This window comes from Solanum dulcamara, chromosome 11 (genome assembly GCF_947179165.1).
Source record: "Solanum dulcamara chromosome 11, daSolDulc1.2, whole genome shotgun sequence".
NCBI lineage: Eukaryota > Viridiplantae > Streptophyta > Magnoliopsida > Solanales > Solanaceae > Solanum > Solanum dulcamara.
In genome coordinates, this window is record NC_077247.1 from 51,932,609 (window position 1) to 51,955,463 (window position 22,855).

Genomic DNA, 22,855 nt, shown 5'->3' on the forward strand with positions numbered 1-22,855 from the left:
TTCTTAATGAATGGAAGATAATGGGAAGAGCAGTAGTATTACTTGACGATTTAGGGTTCCTATCAGACATCGTCACCGGGACAGTTAAGAGCAGCGATCGGTGGAGTACTCTAAGATGCACCGGTAGCGTATATGATAAACAGGGGAAAATAGGCGGTCGGTGTTTGTGTTCTAAAATGAGCAGGTGGTGTCTGTTTTATAGTTTTCGAATTATACACGTTAATACACGCGGAAAAAAAACACGTTAATACAAAATATATCAATTTTTTGTGAATTTTTATTCTAGTACTTATTTCTTTTTTGGATAATTATTGTTATACTCTAAAAAAAAAAAATTACCATTGAATACCCCATTACTTTCATACCTCTTATTTTTAATTATTTCACGCATTTGATACCATGAGAGTATATAATATACTCTGATTGTATCAAGCAGTTTCGCTGAAGCACTGTCTCTTCCTTCTTGATACCATCAAAGTATATTATACTCTGATGGTATCAAGAAGAAACTGCTTAATAAATTGCTTATAATATATTCTAATGGTATCAAAGAGAAACAAGGGAAGGAGCACTGACATAAATACACGTTTGATACCATGAGAGTATATATATACCTTGATGGTATCAAAAGGAAAGAGACAGTGCTTCGGCGAAACTGCTTGATACCATCAGAGAGGAGCAGTGATGCTGACGTCAGCATGTCAGCATGCACGAAATTAAAAGAAAAAAAGTAGGGTAAGAGGGTAAATAGTTTGAATAATGAGTCTATTAAGGGTAAATAGTTTGGGTTGGGTTCAATTTGGATAAATAATTTCACAATTGGTCTATTAGGTGTAACTTTCCCTTTCTTTTGGGATAATTATTTTTATACCCCAAAAAAAAAATTATTTACCATTAGATACTCCATTACTTTCATACCCCTTGTTTTTAACTATCTCGCGCATTTGATAAGCATAAGAGTATATAATATAATCTGATAGTATCAAACAGTTTCGCTGAAGCATTGTCTCTTATTTCTTGATACCATCAGAGTATATTATACTCTAATGGTATCAAGAAGAAACTGCTTTATAAATTGCTTGATAACATCAAAGTATAATATACTCTGATCGTATATTCTGATGGTATCAAAGAAGAACAAGGGAAGGAGCACTGACGTAAATACACGTTTGATACCATGAGAGTATATATATACTCTGATAGTATCAAGAAGGAAGAGACAGTGCTTCATCGAAACTGCTTGATACCATCAGAGTATATTATATTCTAATGGTATCAAAGAGGAGCGGTGATGATGACGTCAGCACAACGTCATGTGCGAAATTAAAAAGGAGAAAGTGGGCTAAGAGGGTAAATAGTTTGGGTCATGAGTCTATTAAGGGTAAATAGTTTGAGTTGAATCCAATTTTGGGTAAATAGTTTAACAATCGATCTATTTTGTGTAGTTTTCTCTTTAATTTATGCAATTTTCATAGGACGATTCAGAATATGAAATTTATCATTTTTGTAAATAGATTTCTTAAGTTATGAGATTATAAATTAATATTTTATATAGATTTTTTAAAAATTAAATATTTAATTAGCCCAAAGTAAGAGTATATCAGTTTCATAGTTAAATACTACATTTATCTTTTTTTTTAACTTTAACTAGACGTCTTTTTTAACTATCGATCAATCACGAAAGTAAACACTTCGTAATTGTCATTGTTCGATTACTTTCTTTTTTTATTAAGTGTTGCATAGAGACATGGACATTATCTAAATTGTTTTTCTATTGGCTTTTGATCTTACCACTTACAAATTAAGTATGTCTAATATAAATGATCTAAACATCTATTCAAAGTTTTCCTAGATCTAATAAGGTAAAATGAGGTCACCCCAACCTATTGAGTGCTCAAGCTATCAACATCATACAATCTCCTAAAACATTTCACAAAAAAAAAATTATATATTATATTTAATTCTAGATGAGTCTTTCTCCCCCATTAGTTAATTATGAAACCTATTACCACGTGACCTTTTATTTCCTTATTAGTTCATGAATGTTAATTGTTACGATCTCCTATCAATTCATGTGACAATTTTTTATTTCTAACTCAGTCATATAAATTAATATCTTTTTATATTCATAAAAATGTCAAAAATGCTCTTAATTATGCAAAATTAAACAAAAATGTCCAACCGTCAATAATTTTATCGAAAAATGCCCCTACTTATAAAAAATGAAGAGGGTTAGAGAGTGGGACATACAAATTTAATCATCTCAACAATTGAATAAAGTTACAATCAAATTGCCTATTTCATTATCTATACACACTGAGTTACTCTGGCTTTACATGAATACAAATGTGTGTGTCGAGAGGGAGATTGAGAGAGAGAGTTGCTTCCACCAAAGCTAGTGTTACATTTAAGTACATACATTTATTTGTTTAATCTGTATAGATGTACCATGCTCCAGATCCAGATTATCGCAGACTGGATACCATCAAATGTAAGTTTCAATACAGATATTTCTTGAAATGTAATTTTAATATAAAGGGGATTCAACATTTCATATGTATAACAAAAAAAATATATTTTTTCCCTATTTACATGGTAACATTTCTCGACTAAGGAAATTCAATTGACCTCCCTTGCCTCCTTTAGATCCGCCACTCAAAAATGTCCCGTTTTCCAGGTTACTAATTCTTCTTATCATGGATTGGTATACCTATGGTTATCTTTGTAGGTGTTCTGGTAAAATAAACAGTCTTATGTATAGAAGGTTAAAATCAAATGAAAATGGATAAGTAGACCTATAAAATGGATAGAGCCCCAAGATATGCACGAACATCACTGTTGAAATAGCCAAAACCTTGGAGATCCCCAATTACCACAAACTTTTCCCTTCCCGGTGAGGTCCTGATTCATCAAGACATACAATTACATAATAATTGACATATATTTTTAGTGACGGAGGGAGTATATTATACTAGGAGTATTAGATTGTGTACCTTGAACAGAGTTCGTCTAAAGCCAAGACAACAAATCCTGTAAATCAAAACAATGACTTAACTATTGTGTGTAGACTATTTTAGTTTTTTTCTGACTCTTGTATTGTGTTGCAGATGATATGGACAGTTTCCTGAGAGTATGTTGTGATAGCAGCTGCAATGAGTCAAGTTGTTTGCTTAAATCAGTTTTGGTTCTAATTCCCTGTTCTTTCTCTTTTTCTTATGTGGGGGTGGGTAGAGACGAGAGAGAATCAAGGTACCTCCAAATTGATAGATTAAATATTAACTTACCCCTGCAAGTCTTGTTTATTCAGGACCCAATTCACTGATGGGGGTACTATTGATGATCCATCTGTATCAGCAAGTTGTGGGCTGCAAATACATTATTCAGAGAACATGACACATCATTTAAAGCAAGATTCCATGAGAAAGATTTAGAGTTAAATGAAGGAGAAAAATATGAGAGCTAGTTAGAGTCGATGGACTAACCTGTTGAATAAATTCTAACAGATCCACATCAGTTAGATTAACGCACAAAATACACGAAACCTGTATTATCAAGAAAACAATCATTTTCTTATGAAACACGTGCAAGAGAATCTTGTTAGCTAGTGGAGTATTTCCTAAAACATGAATATCATGAATAGTTTTCCAAATTAAGTTGGACGCTATTCAAGCTTCAAGGCCTTATAATTCAAAAGGAGAGAACCACTAGCACCGATGGTATTACAACATAAAAGCTCTTCCCTTTTAAGTTACAATTCACAATTCACTTGTTTTAATCAACCCAATTAAAACATAAAATGGACCTTTGCGCACAAATGACACTTGAAAGGCTTAAACCCTCAAAAATCCTTCTTTCTTTCAACAAGATGGAGCCCAGAACTGTTATTGATACATCAGAATGGAATAACTAGCCTGAGAAGAAGTGCCTGCCATGCTTTGTTTTCCACATTTAGACAGGCATATATCCTTCAGAGGGAGTAATACCTTTCCCTTCTAGGACTGATTTGCAAATGGTTTACATGTACTAAACTTTTTGAGTTTATAATATGACAGAGACAAGTATTAGAATGCTGCCACAAGAAGTGTGACAGATGTTGGCTGCTTGTGAATCAGATTTAAGTACCTGCTTTAACCAAAACATATAACTTCATGCTCAGAGTTAGGAGGTTCAACTGTAATGAATGTTAGAAAAGTTAGTGCAACAAAATTCTGGTAAATGGCAATTTTATCAAGTTTCATAGACTGGTTGTGTGATGAAAATCTAAACAAACATCGTAACTTACCTGGAAAATGATCTTGAAGCTTGAGAATGATTGTTGCAGATCCAACCCCAGTTAGTAGTAACCAATTTCAGGCATGACCTGCAAAAGCATGGCCAAAGACTCAAAATCAATGTCACCTATTATCATAATGAACGTACCAATTCTTGCTCAGAATCAAGATAGGTTGTTGTCCTCATTTTTCCAGATAGGACCTGATAATTCAATAAGTTACAGACCCCAAGTTGAAATGACACTTGATGAATTTTAAGACAATCATTACCTTCTCACGCAGTTCTTCCGAATGAATTCATTCATCTGCAGCATGTTGTACAACATGACAATGACTGTAACGTTTGATGAAGATAAATGCTAGAATAAAAACTAAAAGATCATAATCATTGACTATGTAAACAGGGATGCACATTTATGTTGACATGGACCTAAGTTTCTGCAGAAGAATATCCACTAGATGGTCACAAAGTGATGAAGCAAAAGATAAAGCACCCTATATCACTCTTCTTTCCTTCAGTAATATCACAAAATTGCAATACAAGAGAGTAAGACATTATGTGTTAAAGTAACAGTTACGAGGTTATAATAATGTAAAAACTATTACGTGGTAAAAAATAATGTAGGGATTATTACGCGGTGAATAATAAATGAGTAATGCTATGCGGGGACTATCTACATTAAAGGAAATTTTTGCCTGTAGATACTCATATCCATGCATTGTTGACAAAAGAGTTTTTATTCCATAGGCTATCCCGCATAAAACAATACTTGCATAAGTCTTGAGGATATTAATAATGAACAGTTAAATACCGCCAACCAAATGTTGCATTAGTTTTGTCGAGCTTATTTTTTCTTATGTGGATAACTAAGTGCCACATAGTTATGCAGATATAATTTTTTCTTACGCGGCCAACAAAAGTTATACTATTGATGCGTAAGTTTATGCTGAGATTTATATTTGCTAACAAGTCCAACCAAACGACCCCTAAGAGAAACAATCGTTAAAAGTAAATGCATTATACGGAAATTCATGAGAAACCAAGAATGGCCATAATGGACTATGCAAAGGCAAGAATAGACCTAAACACTTAAAGTGTTAGCCACAATAGGAATAAACTTCTTATCAACCTGCTGGAGAACTTTGGCATCCTCCAGGCAGTTTTTACCAATGGTATCAGGAACCAATGAATCACCAACAAAATGCAAGACGACAAAAGTGACATTGAGTATAGTATCCTGATTCTTAAGATTCTCTGTTCCAGTACAGCTCTGCATCTCGTAATGGAAAAGGAAAAATTCCACCATCTTAACACCAAAAACAAAAATAAATAAGCCGCAGAAACATCCAAGATATAGCTAAGGTACTAAACTATTATCTCAGGATGAAAGTTCCATCATTTTGTCACAGAATCTAAGAAATTTTGAGTTTTTGTTGGTGAAAATTCTGAAAATTTGAATAAAAATTGCAAGGCATGACAATTCTATTACAAGATCAGAACATAAGCAAGATGGAATTATAAAAAGACTCTGGCCTAGGAGACTTAGAAAGAAACATTGTAGTCTCTAATGCTTTCATAATTAATAAGAATGCAGTGTAAAAAAATCTTGAAAAGTGGGTGAAAGAAATAAAGCTAATTAACTGAAACATGCACTAGAAAAATTCAGTTCTTATTCAGGTCAGGAACAAATGGCAGGATTGGTTAACCTTCTTTTGACTCCCAATCACGTGTACTTGTGCACTCCCTGCACTCCCCTTGAGTTTGTAATTTGCTATTCCGGATGCTAACAAGTTTCATTTTCACACTTGGCTTGAAGAGAGAAACATCAGGTTTTTTAAGGTACTAACATATTTGAGATAATATCAGAAAGAGACCTAACCCTCCCAAGAAATTTGGTAACATTACCTTTCATCAGAGAATACACCGTCACCACAACTTTGGGTGGAAGATTGATCACACTGATGGGACGACTGATGTGGAAGTTCTGAGTAGATAGCTTTTGCAGAATGCTGCAGTCTCCTTACAGCTCTAGTTTCTGCACGGTGGATAAGAACATTAATTAGTTGCACACATTTTCTGACATCGTTGATTATAAACACAAACAAGCACTCAAGGACAAATTACCTGGCATTGGATGAAAGGGGTTGCACCGACTTGAACTTTCAATCTGACAAGAGGAATCTGGACTCAGGATCACGCTTTTTGGAAGCACTTCCCCACAGAATATTCTGGTGAAGATTGAATCTCTCTCGGACAGTGCACTCTCCAGTCAGTTGTTTTGGCTGCAGGGAAGGAAGCTCAAGTGTAGCTTTGCAACTCTGGACCCTACCTCTTTTCTTGATCTCATAATTCACAGGTATATCTGAAAAGAGGAGCAGGAATGTGATAGCAATAGATGAGGATAGGAAACTTCAACAACTATATTCTTAAGAGAAAAGAAAGCGAAAAAACTACATGATGTCATAGCACTGAAATGCTTTGCACCATTTGATGCATAAGTAACTCTCTTCCACAAACAAAACCTTCCACAATTTGTTTCCTCCACACACACACACCCCTTTAGGGAGGTAGGCGTGGAACTACAGCCTACAGGGAAGGGAATGTGGAGTGGACAAAACCACATGTACAAATAACATCAAACAAAATGAATCCTAAGTGTTGTTACATACAAATGTTGATATCTCAATGGTTCTCACCGGCAGAGTTACTTTCAGTCCAGAGATTCACGACAGTATCCTCAATAAAGAGAAAAACCACACACACCCACACACCCCGTCTATTTTTTTGTGGCGATATGTCAAACCACTCTCTCTTAACCTACATATGGTACACAAAGTAGAAATTCTAAGCAGTTGATGACCAGCACTTTTAACAAATAACAAGGCATTGAAGTCACTGCTTCCTATCCAATTCATAGCAAAATGTCTATAGAATCAGACAATGTAATCAGTTAAAACAAAATTCAGTAATCCTAAAAGTGCAACAGTTCTCAAGTTTGATCTAGTCCACGGTCTGCAGTCGAAAACTAGGAGGAACCAAATGCAGACCTCTGGTTACATGTGCTCCCATTTCCTCCACTCATCAAAGAAAAATAAGATTTTGTCACTTCCTCGGAGCCTATTCTAGCTTTTCCTTAATCCCTCATTCTAATTAATGATTTATAGTATTTATTAAAACTGTTAGAACATTAGAGTAGTGTTAAATGTTCAAATGAAGTTACTTCCTCTAAGATCCAAGTCACTAATATATATTTCTCTCTTTAATTTCTTCAAAGAAGAGAAAAGATACTAACTCAGTAACTCTAACCTGAAGGAGGTAAGTTGATACCTTTTGAAACAAAGGATACAAAAAATGTATCCTCAAAAACTCTTGTGTCTCTAGAATAATGCCAAAGATCAACAACATACCTAGTGAAATCCCACAAAAGTTGGGTCTAGGGAGGGTAGAGTGTATGCAGACCTTATCACTACCTCATGGAGATAGAGAGGTTGTTTCTGAAAGACCCTTGGCTCAAAAGTATCAGCCCCAAGTAAGAGAGAATGCCAAAGATCAACAGTGTTAACATATTTAATAGGTCAAAATTGTGTTTCCAACCTCCACAGCTGAAGAATGAAGATCAACCTAAATTTTTTGGTAGGGTTCAATTTTTTATGAATAACATAATATATTGTGAATTAGATGGCCAAAATTGACCTACAAGTGTGAAACTCCTGAGAATATGAGCCACCCTTCTACCCTGATCCTACTCAAAAATAATAATACAGCTGGATGTCACAATCTCATAAAGATAGCAAGGCTCCAAGAAGAGTGATGTAGCAAATATCCAGATTTATGAAAATTGATGTAAATTTGATAAAAAAAAAGACTGCAAAATCCATTTAAAGGGAAGCAGAAATGATTGGGTAAGCAAAAACCAGGAGTATAAGTTCAAACATGCAGAGTTGTCAGTCTTAGAAGCAGCAAACACATTGTAATGAGAAATACAACACTACAATCAGTAAAACAAATATGTGTGACATGTCCTTGTTAACATTGGTCTGTTTGGTTTTGCAACCAAAAGAAGCTAGAAACGTGGTTTCGCATTGTTCTCCCACAATCAGTGGGAGAGAGTATTTTGTTCTCCGGGGACAGTTGTGATGCAAGGGGCCTCAACTCTACAAAAGTAAAACCAAAGACTCACATTCGTTTCCCAACCCCCCCAAAAAATTAAATCATAAATGCCAACAAAAAATCACACCTTAAATTCCACAGAGGTCTTTGAAGGCTCCAAAGTCAAATGCATATAAAGATCTTGGGCAGTTTAGGTTCAACAAAAACCGTGGATATATCTGAGATATACTTCGCTGCTCAATGTCAGAAGCACTGTCAAAACTCATAGCTATGTTATGAAGTAATTTATGTAGTGGTCCATTTGAAACAAATCTTGAATTGATATCTACATTACGAAGGTCAAGGAAAACAAAAAAAACCGTAAAAAACAAGCATCCGATATAGTAAATGTTAACCAAATATTTTTTTGTTTCTTTTGTCAGGAAAACATACTGAAATAAGTGGATACAGAAATACTGAAGGACCTGCAAATTAAACAGTGGTTGTTAGGGAAACAGAGAAGAAAAGATGACTTATCACATCTCTTTATCCATCAATTTGGGCCAGTATACTTTCACTGTGTAAACATCAGGACCTGAGATGTATCCTGAAAGCTTGAATGAACCATCACTTGCATTCAAACTGGTTGGTTAAAAAATACATCACTTACATTCAAATTAAAAGTACATGGAGTGTATTTGCTTCCTTCGAACTGGTTGGTTATAAAATACATCACAAACAATAAATGCAAAGAGAAAAATCCCAACAAATCTCCTTATTAGCAAACAACAGTCAATTCATGTATCAGATAGGCTTATACAGAATTACCTGTTGTACCGAAATCTTGACTACAATCATCAACTCCAAGGTAAAAACACTAGACGTCCTGTAAACAATGGCAAGAACAAAGACCAAGTTAGTATTTTATTGTAAATGAAGCACCCGGAAATCGATGTACATGAACATCTTACAATAAAAGCAAAACCAACATGTAAGAATCAATATTTTGTGTTGGGTAGAGCCATACAAATTTGCCCAATTAGAATTAAAACCACAAAACCGTAAATAAAAGAACATTTGTAAAAAGGTACTAATGAACACAAACCATCAAACAACGTATCAACTGAGTAATGCATGCAATCCTATCGACTACAACAATCATTCCAAGTTATGGACATCACAGTTGTCAGGCAAAAGAAATTATGTACAGCAGCATCAATACAAAAGAAAAGATGACGTCAATACAACATTTTGCAAAAAGATTACCATAAATTACTCCCATCAGCACCAGTCCATCTCGTGAGACACCAGATCCTTCAAAAGAAAGTACAACTTCAAGTGATGAAGTAAAATAATAAAATTGAGCAGAACTTCGTGCACATCAAAATGCATTAGATCAATGTCAAAGAAACTAACACTTACCATTGGTCATCCACCTTAACATAGCAGGTCCCACTGCCTATAGCAACATATAACTGGTGAAAACTGGTTTTAAGTTCAAACTAGGACTACACTACTTATAAGAATAACAAACATAAAAAGAACAGTCCTATAAGGAAGTAAATCTCATGGAAAAAAGAAATAGAGTTGCGATATAAGAATATTCATTTGGAAAAAAAATACTTTATGATACTAGAATGGAGCATCATACTAAGAGGTGAAAAGGTATATCAATTTTCATATAAAGCATATGCCCTGTCAAATTTTGACTCCGCATTGCCTTGCTCTGAGTTTTGCACCAGGAGAAGTTATCAAAATATATTTCCTTGGCCTTGCCTCTAGCAGACCTTTCATTTAAGACCTGGTTAACATCATCAGATACTTCAAAAGTATAATCATCTTCAAGGCAATTTCGTTTATTTCTGTAGTTACTTTTTTCAAACTTAATATCTTCATCACTAGCAAAAGATGATCCATCATGTATCAGGCTTCTGTGCTCCGCATAAATGGTTTCCTTCTCTCATGCATCACATTTGAACTGTCATCAAGTTCAAGAGACTCCCTAAATGAGGCATCCTCGATCTGCCAGCTACACTAGACTCATCCTCCCGTCCTGAACCTAACAGGCAGTCTGATTTATAACTGAAGCCAGCTGAAGCACTGAATTTTCTATCCAGGAAATCATCCTCTATACAAAAATATTACCATATATTGCAAAAAGATGATGTCAGTCCAACATTTTGCAAAAAGATTACCATATCTTTCTCCCAGCACCAATCCATCTCGTGGAGGACGGGGGAGAATAGAATGTATGCAGACATTACCACTACCTAGTGGAGGCAAAGAGGTTGTTTTCGAAAGACCCAAGGCTCAAGTGCAACAAATCAGGTACAAAAAAGGAGACAGTAATGGAGAAATCATTGGTTAAATCAGTCAGAGGCAACCACCCTTGGAACAAAAACCCTCAGATCCCTGTAACCTCATTCTTTCCCTTCTGAGCTTTTGCTTTATTCATTTCCCAGAACTTTTGTTTATATAGTACCCTGAAGATGTTAGAATACTCCGTCCGTTAAAATTGACAAAAGGGTTATAGAGTTTCTTACAGTAATGGAGTCCAGTAAATTGAGGCTCAGATCTGTGCTTAAGCTCAGGAAAAAAGCGAGTCTACCCACTCCATGGCTGCAAAAAACACCAGAAAATCTGGTGGCATGCCCCGCCAAGATACGGGTCAGATAACGTCAAATGCCCGATTAATCAGCTCAGAAGGGAATATAAATTGACATAAATCATCATCGCCTCTTTCAAGCCGTCTGATTATACTCACCCTCATCGCTTCCACTAGCTCCACCGGCAACATTCAATGCTCTGGCGGAAGCATTAAAATAAAGAAAAAAAAACGAGTGGAAGGACATAGAAACCCTTTGACGATATATAAAAACAATCCAAGCAAGCTGTTAATAATATACACCCTCCAATAAAATTGATAGAAGGATTAGTTGGGATTCTTACAGTAATGCAGAAATCATTGACTGAATATAGAGAGAAGCAATCGCCAATTCAATGAAAAGTCATCAACTCTCTGTAGCCTCATTCTTTCCCTTTTGAGATTTTGCTTTGTTCATTTTCTCAACCGTTAGTTTCCCTAAACTGACAGAGAAAGTTAGGCTCAGATCTGTGTTAAGCACAGGAGAAAAGAGAGTCCAGCAACGCCATGGCTGCAAAAATCACCAGAAAATCGGGTGGCATTCCCCGCCAAGATATGGGTCGGATAACCTCTTTAAAGCCACCGATTATACTCACCAATTCTTGCTCGGAATCAAGATAGGTTGTTGTCCTCTTTTGTCAAGATAGGACCTGATAATTCACTAAGTTACAGACTCCACGTTGAAACGACACATCAATGAGTTTTTAGACAATCATTGCCTTCTCACGCAGTTCTTCCAAACGAATTCGCTCATCTGAGGTATGCTGTAGAACATGACAATGAGTGTAATGCTCAACGAACATAAATGCTAGAATCAAACAAAGATCATAACCCTTGACTATGCAAAAAGAGATGCACATTTATTTTGACATGGGCCTCAGTTTCTACATAAGAATATACTCCACCAGAAGGTCATAAAGTGATGGAACAAAAGATAAAGCACCCTACATCACTCTCCTTCTCTTCAGTAATATCACAAAATTGCAATACAAAAGAGTAAGACATTATTTGGTTAAAGTTAGTCATGCAGGTAAAAACTGTTATGCGGTAAATAATAATGTAGGGATTCTCTAACACTGAATAATAAATGAGCTATGCTATGTAGGGACTATCTACATCAAAGGGAATTTTTGCCTGTAAATACTCATATCCATGCATTGTTGAAAAATATGTTTTTATTCCCTAATCTATCCCGCATAAAGTAATACATAGATTCTTGCATAAGTCATGAGGGTATTAATAATGAACAATTAAATACCACCAACCAAATGCTGCATTAGTTATGTCTAGCTTATTTTTTGCAGATAACTGAGTGCTACATAGTTGTGCGGATATTACTTTTTCGTACGCGGCCAATAAATGTTATACTATTTATGCAGAAGTTTATGCTGAGATTTATATTTGCTAATGAGTCCAACGAAATGATCCATAAGAGAAACAATCGTTTAAAGTAAATGCATTATAAGGAAATTCATGAGAAACAAAGAATGGCCATAATGGACTATGCAAATGCCAGAATAGACCTGATCAATTATAGCAAGTGTTGTGTTCGCCACAATCGGAATAAACCTCATATCAATCAGATGGAGAACTTTCGCATTCTCCAGCCAGTTTTAAACTATGGTATCAGGAAGAACCAATGAATCACCAACAAAATGCAAGGCGCCAGAAGTGAAATCGAGTATAGTATTCCGATTCTTAAAGATTTTCTGTTCCAGGATTGTTGGGATTCTTACAGTAATGCAGAAATCATTGGCTGAATACAGAGAGAAGCAATCACCCATTCAATGAAAAATCATCAACTCTCCGTAGCCTCATTCTTTCCCTTTGGAGCTTTTGCTTTGTTCATTTTCCCAACCGTTAGTTTCCCTAAACTGACAGAGAAAGTTAGGCTCAGATCTGTGTTAAGCTCAGGCAAAAAGAGAGTCCAACAACGCCATGACTGCAAAAATCACCAGAAAATCTGGTGGCATGCCTCGCCAAGATACGGGTCGGATAACATCAAATGCCTGAATAATCAGCTAAGAAGGATAAATTGGCAAAAATCATCATCGCCTCTTTAAAGCATATGCCCACATCATCAGAAGTAGCAAAAAAAGGAACATAAGAATTCATTGAAGAGCTCACCGGTCACTGCCTTTTTTGCAAGCAACACACAAATTCGCAGGTGCAATTAGTCCAAAATGATTAAAACAGCATGAAAGCACGACTTGCCATCGTTCTCAGCAGCCCACCTCTACTGATCTTCAAAACGTTAACAAAAACAGAAAAGATGAATCATATAATTCTCCATTCTCTTACATGGCACTATTTTCCATTTTTAAGAAACAATCAAGGTCAAAAAGTCTAGACCATTAAAGGAAAATGGCCAGTGAGGGCGTTTACAAAAGTCTGTCCAATTGAGTGTCTTTATACTACAAATCACAACTTCTCATCCTTAAATTAAACTACTTAATTTTTTTTGAGTTGTGCGAGTGGGGCCTTCAAGAACAACTTCACATTTTCCATTCAATACCTAGTAAGATCATAGAGAATATCGAAACTTTGAAAGGGTATTTTTTTTCTAAGTGTTCCAAGAAAATCTGACAATATCAAGTTATCGAACTTTCCTTCTTTCCTTTTTTATGGATGGAAGAATAGCAATAGGTTTAGGGTTTAGGGTTTTGATCGGACATCATCACCGGGACAGTTGTACCTTGGTGGCACCAGCGTCGAGGCTGTTGAAAACCAACCCCTCAACAACCCTTGTGGAATCATACAAGATAACCCCTGGGAGAATTGAGCCCCAAATCTCACTCAAAAAATTAAAACAAATTCTTTCGCTGCGGGGAAGGAAGCCTAAGTGTAGCTTTGTAACACTGGGCCCTGCACCTATTTTTCATGATCTCATAATTCACAGGTATATCTGAAAAGAGGAGCAGGGAATGGGATAGCAATAGATGAGGAGGATACTTCAACAACGATATTCTAAAGAGAAAAGAAAGTGATAAAACTACACGATGTCATAACACTGAAATGCTTTGCACCATCTGATGCATAAGTAACTCTCTTTCACTAACAAAACCTTCCACAGTCCCCCCCCCCCTTCTTTTAGGGAGGTAGGTGGGGAACTACAGCCTCCAGGGTAGGGTAGGGAAGGGAATGTGGAGTGGACAAAGCCACATGTACATAATAATAAATAAAAAAACATCTGTAAAAAGATATTAATGAACACAAACCGTCAAACAGCCTATTAGTTGAGGTAATGCATGCAATCCTATAGACAACAACAACAACCATTCCAACTTATGAACATCATAATTGTCGGGCAAAATAAATTATGTACAGCAGCATCAATACACTAGAAAAGATGATGTCAGTGCAACAGTTTGCAAAAGATTACCATATCTTTCTCCCATAAGCACCAGTCCATTTCATGAGACACCAGATCCTTTAGAAGAAAGTACAACTTCAGGTGATGAAGTAAATAATAAATTGAGCAGAACTTTGCGCACTGAAAATGCATTATAGTAATGCAGAAATCATTGGCTGAATACAGAGAGAAGCAATCACCCATTCAATGAAAAATCATCAACTCTCTGTAGCCTCATTCTTTCCCTTTTAAGCTTTTGCTTTTTTCATTTTCCCAATCGTTAATTTCCCTAAACTGACAGAGAAAGTTAGGCTCAGATCTGTGTTAAGCTCAGGCAAAAAGAGAGTCCAACAACGCCATGGCTGCAAAAATCACCAGAAAATCTGGTGGCATGCCCCGCCAAGAAACGGGTCGGACAACCTCAACTGCCCAAATAATCAACTCAGAAGGGAATAAAATTGGCAAAAATCATCATCGCCTCTTTAAAGAATATGCCCACGTCATCAGAAGTAGCAAACAAAGGAACATAAGAATTCATTGAAGAGCCTCACCAGTCACTGCCTTTTTTGCAAGCAACACAGAACTTCGCAGGTGGAATTAGTCTAAACGATTAAAACAGCATGAAAGCATGACTTGCCATCGTTAGTTACTTAACTATGATGTTCTCAACAGCCCACCTCTACTGATCCTCAAAACATTAACAAAAATCAGAAAAGATGAACCATATAATTCTCCATTCTCTTACATGGCACTATTTTCCATTTTTAAGAAACAATAAAAGTCAAAAAGTCTAGACCATGTAAAGGAAAATGGCCAGTGAGGGCATTTACTAAAGTCTGTCCAATTGAGTGTCTTCATTCAAAATACTACAAATCATAACTTTTCATCCTTAAATTAAACTACTTAATTTTTTTTTAGAGTTGTGTGAGTGGGGTCTTCAAGAACAACTCACATCTTTCCATTCAATACCTAGTAAAATCATACAGATTATTGAAATTTTGAAAGGGTAAATGAGTACCTTGGTGGAACCAGCATCGAGGCTGTTGAAAACCAACTCCTCAACAACCCTTGTGAAATCATACGAGATAACTCCTCAACAACCCTTGTGGGGATGTCTTGAAACTCTTTATAATAGGTAACATGGATTTTGAGTCTTTGACCATGCTTTTGCAGGTTATTCCTGAAATTGGTTACTAATTACCACAAACTATGCTCACCAAATTCAAAACTGGGGTTGGATCTGCAACAATCATTCTCAAACTTCAAGATCATTTACCAGGTAAATTACGATCTTTGTTTAGAGTTTCATCACACAACCAATCTATGGAACTTGATATAATTGACATTTACCAGAAATTCCATTGCACTAAATTTTGCAACATGCATTAAAGTTAAACCTAACTCTGAGCATGAAGTTATATGTTTTGGTTAAAGCCGGAACTTAAATCTGATTCACAAGCAACCAACATCTGTCACACATCTTGCGTTAACATTCTCTAATACTTTCTCTGTCATATTATTCATTCAAAAAGTTAAAGCACATGTAAACCATTTGCCAAGCAGTCTAGAAGTGAAAGGTGTTAATACATGATTAGTTGCTCACCTATATTCTCAAACCTTTTACTACACTTTATAGCTTATTCTCTTCAACTTTCATATTCCTCCCTATGAAGGATATATGCCTCTCTAAATGAGGAAAACAAAGCCTGACAAGCACTTCTTCTCTGGCTAGTTATTCCATTCTGAGGTATCAATAAAAGTTTATATCAGTAATGTGCTCCATCTTTTTGAAAGCAAGAAGGATTTTTGAGGGTTTAAGCCTTTCAAGTGTCATTTCTGCACATTCTCTCTATAGGTCCATAGATTAAGAAAATTCAAGAAATCGATATTGTTGCCAACAGAAGTAGCAAACAAAGCAACATAAGAACTCATTGAAAAGCCTCACTAGTCACTGCCTTTTGTGCAAGCAACAGACAAATTCACAGGTGCAATTAGTCTAAGCGATTAAAACTGCATGAAAGCACAACTTGCCGATATATAACAACAATCCAAGTAAGCTGTTAATAATATACTCCCTCCAATAAAATTGATAGAAGGATAGTTGGGATTCTTACAGTAATGCAGAAATCATTGGCTGAATACAGAGAGAAGCAATCACCTATTCAATGAAAAATCATCAACTCTCTGTAGCCTCATTCTTTCCCTTTTGAGCTTTGCTTTGTTCATTTTCCCAACCGTTAGTTTCCCTAAACTGACAGAGAAAGTTAGGCTCAGATCTGTGTCAAGCTCAGGCAAAAAGAGAGTCCAACAACGCCATGGCTGCAAAAATCACCAGAAAATCTGGTGGCATGCCCCAACAAGATACGGGTCTGATAACCTCAAATTATAATCAGCTCAGAAGGGAAAAAAATTGGCAAAAATCAAAATCGCCTCTTTAAAGCATATTCCCACGTCATCAGAAGGGAATAAAGCATATGCCCACGTCATCAGAAGTAGCAAACAAAGGAACATAAGAATTCATTGAAGAGCCTCACCGGTCACTGCCGTTTTGCAAGCAACACACAAATTCGCAAGGTGGAATTAGTCTAAACGATTAAAACAGCATGAAAGCACGACTTGCCATCATTAGTCACTTAACTGTGATGTTCTCAGCAGCCCACCTCTACTGATCCTCAAAACATTAACAAAATCAGAAAAGATGAACCATATAATTCTCCATTCTCTTACATAGCACAATTTTCCATTTTTAAGAAACAACCAAAGTCAAAAAGTCTAGACCATGTAAAGGAAAATGGCCAGTGAGGGCATTTACGAAAGTCTGTCGATTTGAGTGTCCTCATTCAAAATACTACAAATCTAAATTTTTTTGAGTTGTGGGGCCTTCAAGAACAACTCCACATCTTTTTCCATTCAATACCTAGTAAGATCATAGAGAATATCGAAACTTTGAAAGGGTATTTTTTTCTTTAAGTGTTCAAAGAAAATCTGACAATATCAAGTTATCGAACTTTCCTTCTTTCCTTTTTTATGGATGGAAGAATAGCAACAGATTTAGGGTTTAGGGTTTTGATCGGACATAGTCACCGGGACAGTTGCACCTTGGTGGCATCAAAGTCATTAATATATTTCTCTCTTTTATTACTTCAAAGAAGAGAAAAGATACTCAGTAACTCTAACGAAGGAGGTAAGCTGATACCCTTTGAAAACAAAGGATACAGAAAAAAGTATACTCGAAAGCTCTTGAGTCTCTAGAATGATGCCATAGATCAACAGTGTTAGCATATTTAATAGGTCAAAGCTGGGTTTCCAACCTCCACAGCTGAAGAATGAATTAGATGGCCCAGATTAATCCACAATTTAAAACTCCTGAGAATATGAGCCACCCCTCTACCCTGATCCCACTCAAAAATCAATATACAGCCAGATGTCACCATATCCTAAAGACATCAAGGCTCCAAGAAGTTGATGTAGCAAATATCTAGATTTATGAAAATTGACGTCAATTTTCAGAAAAATCGCAAAATCCATTTGAAGGGAAGCAGAAATAATTGAGCAAGCAAAAACCAGGAGACTAAGTTCAAACCGAAAGAATTGTCAGTCTTGGGAAACCGCAAGCACATTGTTATACGCAATACAATACTCCAATCAGTAAAACAAATATGCATGACATGTCCTTGTTAACAATGGCCTGTTTGGTTTTGCAACCAAAAGAAGCTAGAAATGTAGTTTTGCATTGTTTTCCCATAACAAAAGGGAGATTATTTTGTTCTCCGAGAACAGCTGTGACGCATAACTGTTAGGGGGTCCTTTTTAATACTTTGAAATCCTATACGATTAATAATAAATAATGATGTTTAGCTGTTTTAACCTATTAATTTCACTCATATTGAAGTTTCAAAAGCAATTCGTTGCGCGGGGATGCGACTCGCCAACACATAAATAGGTGTTTTGAAATAAATTTTTACAGAAAACAACCCAAACAATAATGGAGTCCAGTAAATTGACAAAAGGGTTATAGGGTTTCTTACAGTAATGGAGTCCAGTAAATTAAGGCTCAGATCTGTGCTTAAGCTCAGGCAAAAAGCGAGTCTAACCACGCCATGGCTGCAAAAACCACCAGAAAATCTGGTGGCATGCCCCACCAAGATACTGGTCGGATAACGTCAAATGCCCGATTAATCAGCTCATAAGGTAATAAAAATTGACATAAATCATCATCGCCTCTTTCAAGCCGTCTGATTATACTCACCCTCATCGCTTCCACCGGCAACATTCCATGCTCTGGCAGAAGCATTAAAATAAAGGGAAAAAAAAGTGGAAGGACATAGAAACCCTTTTGACGATATATAACAACAATCCAAGCAAGCTGTTAATAATATACTCCCTCCAATAAAATTGATAGAAGGATAGTTGGAATTCTTACAGTAATGCAGAAATCATTGGCTGAATACAGAGAGGAGCAATCACCCATTCAATGAAAAATCATCAACTCTCTGTAGCCTCATTCTTTCCCTTTCAAGCTTTTGCTTTGTTCACTTTCCCAGCCATTAGTTTCCCTAAACTGACAGAGAAAGTTGGGCTCAGATCTGTGTTAAGCTCAGGCAAAAAGAGAGTCCAACAACGCCATGGCTGCAAAAATCATCATAAAATCTAGTGGCATGCCCTGCCGAGATACGGGTCGGATAACCTCAAATGCCCGAATAATCAGCTCAGAAGGGAATAAAATTGGCAAAAATCATCGCCTCTTTAAAGCATATACCCACGTCATCAGAAGGGAATAAAGCATATGCCCATGTCATCACGAACAATGACCGCAAAAAGAAAAATCCCAACAAATTTCCTTATTAGCAAACAACAATCAACTCATGTATCAGGTAGGATAATACAGAATTACCTGTTGTACCAACATCTTGTCTACAATCATCAAATTCTAAGGTACAACCACTTGCCGTCCTGTAAACAATGGCAAGAACAAAGACCAAGTCAGTACTTTTATACCTATCCTAATGGATACTACCAACTGAATCTCAAAAGAACTTTACCTTCAAAACCTTACAATATCCATTTGGCCTCCCGTGAGTTTTGGTAACAATTTCCAACAAAGAAACGTCAGAAATAGAGCTTAGAGCCTCTCCTTTAAAGCCAAAGCTTGCTGGGAAAGCATACATATCATCTGAACGGCTGTATTTTGATGCCGCTGGTGTAAAGCAAGCATATAAAACCATAGTTAAAAGGGCCAGACAAAAAGGAGGCACAACAGAAGATGAAGCACCAAAAAAAGAGGAGGGGGATACACACACACACATATATATTGCAAATGAAGCACCAAGATTGAGATGTACATGATCATCTTACAATAAAAGCAAAAACAAAATGTAAGCATCAATATTTTGAGTTGTGTACAGCCATACCAGTTTTCCCAGTTACAAGTAAAACCACAAAATAATAAATAAAAGAACATCTGTAAAAAGATATTAATTCCCTAGGAGTGGAAAGTAGAAACCGGGTTACAGTTCAACCTAGGAGAACACAACTTATGAGAATAACAAACACAAAAAGAACGGGAAGTAAATCTCATGGAAAAAAGAAATAAGCATTGTGATATAAGAATATTCATTTGGAAAAAAAAATATGACACTAGAATGGAGCATCATACTAAGAGAAGAAAAAATAGTATCAATTTTCATATAAGGCATATGCCCACGTCATCAGAAGTAGCAAAGAAAGGAACATAAGAATTCATTGAAGAGCCTCACCGGTCTCTTCCTTTTGTGCAGGCAAAACACAAATTTGTAGGTGCAATTAGTCTAAACGATTTAAACTGCATGAGAGCACGGCATCGTTAGTCACTTATCTATGATGTTCTCAGCAGCCCATCTTTACTGATCCTCAAAACATTAACAAAATCAGAAAAGATGAACCATAATTCCCCATTCTCTTACATGGCACAGTTTTCCATTTTTAAGATACAATCAAAGTAAAAAAGTCTAGACCATGTAAAGGAAAATGGCTACCGAGGGCATTTACGAAAGTCTGTCCAATTGAGTGTTTTCATTCAAAATACTACAAATCACAACCTCTTATGATTAAACTACTTAATTTTTTTAAAGTTGTACGAATGGAGCCTTCAAGAACAACTCCACATCTTTCCATTCAATACCTAGTAAAGTCATAAAGAGTATTGAAACTTTGAAAGGGTAAATTAGTACACCTTGGTGGCAGGAGCATCGAGTCTGTTGAAAACCAACTCCTCAACAACAAGATAACCCCTGATCGAATTGAACTCCAAATAGCCTCAGGTATTCGCTTAATGCTCCCCATTTCCCTAAAAAGGTAAAAAAAAAAATTTAACATAGGCTGCAAGAATGACAATGTAATATATTTATTTTTAAAGACTTCTTAAATTTCCATGATATGTTCTATGACAATAAATTCTTAAAAACAAATAATATCAAATACAATGAATCCTGAGTGATGATGCATAAAAATGTAGACTACAATTGCTCTCACCGACAGAGTCACTTCCAGTCCAGAGATTTGCGACAGCATCCTGAATAAAGAGAAGGACGGGGCTCCAATCCTACACGTACCATTAAGAACCAACTAGTAACCACAAGAGATTTTTGAAAAAACACATAATAGCTTTATCAGATTAACACAATCAGTATCAATGGTGCAAACAAAGGGAGTTAAATGCTGCACATCATTTCCAGTAAGTTGATTGCACATCCAACATGGAACAAAAAATGAACAAGTGACGTGTTCTAATTGACAAGACACCTCCCCCCCCCCCCTTTTTTTTTTTCTTTTTTGTGGCGATAAGTCAAAGCACTCTCTCAACCTACATCTGATACACAAAGTAGAAATTCTCGGTAGGGGATGATCAGCACTTTTTAACAAATAACATGCCATTGAAGTCAATAGCTTCCTATCAAAATGTCTACAGAATCAGACAATGTAATCAGTTGAAACAAAATTCAGTAATCCTAAGAAGTGCAACAGTTCTCAAGTTTGATCTAGTCCATGGTCTGCAGTCCTCTGGTTACATGTGCTCCTACTTTCCCCACTCATCAAAGAAATATAAGAATTTTGTCGCTTCCTCAGAGCCTATTCTAGCTTTTCCTTAATCCACTCATTCTAATTAATAATTAATGAAGTTCCGGTTTTTCAGTTAACATCCTTAACATACACTGCGAGGATGACAACATAATCTACCTTTTTTTAAAGACTTGTTGAATTTCCTTGATATGTTCCATGTAAATAAATTCTTAAAACAACAATTTCTTAATATGCATTTAAGAATACCAATGTATCTTCAAAAAGCCAACAAGTTCTTCAACTTTTCTTAAAAAATCAACATGCAATATCGAGCTCTTGAATTTTCCTTCTTCATTTTAATGGATGGAAGAATATCATGACAATGGCAAGAGCAGTAGATAGATCGGCGGGGAAATAGATTTAGGGTTTTGATCGGAACAGTTAAGAATAACAACAAGTTCTTGATTTTTTCTTTACAATCACGCAAGCAAGATTTTCAATATCGAGTTCTCGGATTTTCCTTCTTCTTTTTTCATGGATGGAAGAATATCAAGATAATGGGAAGAGCAGTAAATACCAACAAGTTCTTAAAATTTCAACATGCAATATCGACTTCTCGAATTTCCTTCTTTTTAATGGATGGAAGGATATCAAGATAATGGGAAGAGTAGTAGAATACCAATAGATAGATCGGCGGGAAAATTGATTTAGGGTTTAGGGTTTTGATCGGACATCGTCACCGGAACAGTTAACAGCAGCAATCCGGTGAAGTAAGCGTATGAAGTTCCGCTTCTTCTGTAATTTGAAATCAGAGGAAGATAGGCGGTCGGTCTCGGACATTCGCTTAATGCTCTAAGATGCGCTGGTGGCGTATGAAGTTGCGTTTTTTCAGTTGAATTCTAAAATACGCAGGTGCTGTCTCTTTTATAGTTTTCGAACTTAGTTAATACACGCGGAAAAAAAGAAACACGTTAATACAAAACATATCATTTTTTGTAATTTTTTGTTCTAGTACTTACTTTTTAGAATAAATAAGTCTTTACGAAGCCATCGACTGATAATGTGGCCCTTTATTTTCCTACATATGTATGCCATAAGTTCACTTAGCCCAATCCAATTTATTTTGTTTTCATTTTCTGCCAATTTACTTGTTTGGGTATTTTCAGCTTTTAGTTTGACTTGTTGGAATTATATGTCAAAGATGGATAAAAAAATCAACATGAATTGTGGTGCAGTGATGAAATTGTTTCAACCTTAACTAGATGTTGCGAATTCGAGCTTTGAATATGGAGAAAATCTTATTAAGAGTGCTATCTCGAATAAATCCTACAATGCGCGATTTGAATTTAACTCCAACTTGAGCTCGAACACCAGGTGAAATTGTGTGTGGGGGGGGGGGGGGGGAAGACTTAAAACAAAAAAAATTAGCTATAAGGCGAAAAAAATAGTTTTACAATGGT

At 36.0% G+C, this 22,855-nt stretch overlaps 1 long non-coding RNA gene across 2 annotated transcripts; it reads right to left on the bottom strand.

Annotated features, from left to right (window-relative positions):
• Positions 1–2,299: 2,299 nt before the first annotated feature.
• LOC129871957 (uncharacterized) lies at positions 2,300–22,439 on the bottom strand. 2 transcript variants are annotated; one of them, XR_008762355.1, is made up of 18 exons: positions 22,075–22,439; positions 20,868–20,937; positions 20,569–20,682; positions 20,114–20,178; positions 19,400–19,554; positions 9,784–19,310; positions 9,628–9,675; positions 8,510–9,247; positions 6,397–6,634; positions 6,178–6,307; positions 5,979–6,081; positions 5,402–5,578; positions 4,283–4,576; positions 4,123–4,171; positions 3,483–3,542; positions 3,285–3,365; positions 2,994–3,147; positions 2,300–2,901 (listed from the first exon to the last, which is right to left on the bottom strand). It is a non-coding gene; the product is annotated as an uncharacterized LOC129871957 (long non-coding RNA). The 2 variants fall into 2 exon arrangements; XR_008762354.1 differs by lacking the exon at positions 20,114–20,178 and having other exon boundaries at positions 5,979–6,307.
• Positions 22,440–22,855: the final 416 nt, after the last annotated feature.